Raw genomic sequence first — 1,721 nt, 5'->3', positions numbered from 1 at the left:
TGTTGACCAAAACTCATGCTCTGTTTGATCCTCCTGCCGTCCCCCTGACAGCCAGGACTACAGGCAGGGCCGCTCGGCCTGACTCCTGCATGTAACACTTACAGATAATAATTAGGATTATTATTGGTGATGTTCTACGAGGACTTGTATTTTTATGAATGTTACATAATTTCTGAGACACAAGAACAATAACACACCCCTATGAAAATAACTGAAAAGTATAGCATTACTTACTTTTTAGCAATCTTTTCCATGTAGTTTAATATAAAAATAAGCCCAATTATTTTAATGTCTCTATTTTTGTAAGAGAATTATCTTTTTGAGATATTTCAAGCATCCTTCAGAAAACCTGCAAATTAATTAATTCATGTTCAAGAAAAATATTTGGAAACTAGTGAGATTGATCCTCAGTTAAGAGTACTGTATGTTTTTCCATAAGATCTGGATTTGATTTTCAATATCCACATGGCAGCTCATATGTGATACATATTACATGCCAAAGTTACATGCCTGTAACTCCAGTTCTAGGGGATCAAATATTCTCTTCTGACATTTCAGGACACTAGACATGTGTTTAGTTCACAGACAAGTAAGGAGGGAAAACACCCATACTCTTAAAATTTAACAGAAAAGAAATATTTAATCTGATTTGACTTGGGGAACTTCAGCAAAATTTCAAAGGTTTAAAACTCTTATTCAAGATCAGATCACAGGTTAAGGACATCTCTCTTCAACCAAAGCGACGTTAGCTCTTCGAAGGCAAATGCGAAAACTTTCACTGTTGCCTTCACTTAGATCTCTTGCAGAATACTTAAAACTGAAAAGCTAACGTGTGGAGCACAGGAAAAGCGGGGATCCCTGCTTCCTAGGCCAACCACCTCCAGTTTAAAGTACAGTTCTCCACAATCTCTTCCTAAGCCCCAGTGCTGACTGGGGAAGGAGGCTGTAGTTATAGAGTTAATGTACTGCTATTTAGAAGACCAAAAGGGCCAGCCAGCATGTAAGAACACCTTATTTATTGTTTTAACAGCAACATAAAATTGTAGCTTTGCAGTGAACTTTAGATACTGATGCTCAATTTTTAGAAAATTTTCTGATCTCAGTAACTATGGTCACATGTCCACAACCTTCTTATCTGTTCAGTTCACTTCAGTTCAGTTCAGTGTTCTTATCTGTTCAGTCTTCGCCCTATTTCCTCGTCTTATTTTTTTTTAACTGATCATAAACTTCAGCACAAAAAGTACCTTATTTTTCCCTTGAAAGAAGTATCTGCATGTTCTGCGGTTACCCTTACTAAGACGCATCTTGTCTTTCTTGTATGTGTCTTATTTTTAGAAGGTTTTGTTGCATGCATTATTTGAAATTTAATTTTTAACTTCTTTTTAGTTGTATCTCTGGGTGCACACCAGTGCGTATGTGCACCAGTGGGTATACGCACCAGTGGGTATGTGCACCAGTGGGTATGTGCGCCAGTGGGTATGTGCGCCAGTGGGTATGTGCGCCAGTTGGTATGTGCGCCAGTGGGTATGCGCGCCAGTGGGTATGCGCACCAGTGGGTATGCGCACCAGTGGGTATGAACGCCAGTGGGTATGTGCACCAGTGGGTATGTGCACCAGTGGGTATGTGCGCCAGTGGGTAGGTGCACCAGTGGGTATGCGCACCAGTGGGTATGTGCACCAGTGGGTATGTGCACCAGTGGGTATGCGCACCAGTGGGTATG

Source organism: Microtus ochrogaster, linkage group LG9, assembly GCF_000317375.1.
Source record: "Microtus ochrogaster isolate Prairie Vole_2 linkage group LG9, MicOch1.0, whole genome shotgun sequence".
NCBI classification, from domain to species: Eukaryota; Metazoa; Chordata; class Mammalia; order Rodentia; family Cricetidae; genus Microtus; species Microtus ochrogaster.
This window is presented reverse-complemented; position numbering follows the sequence as displayed.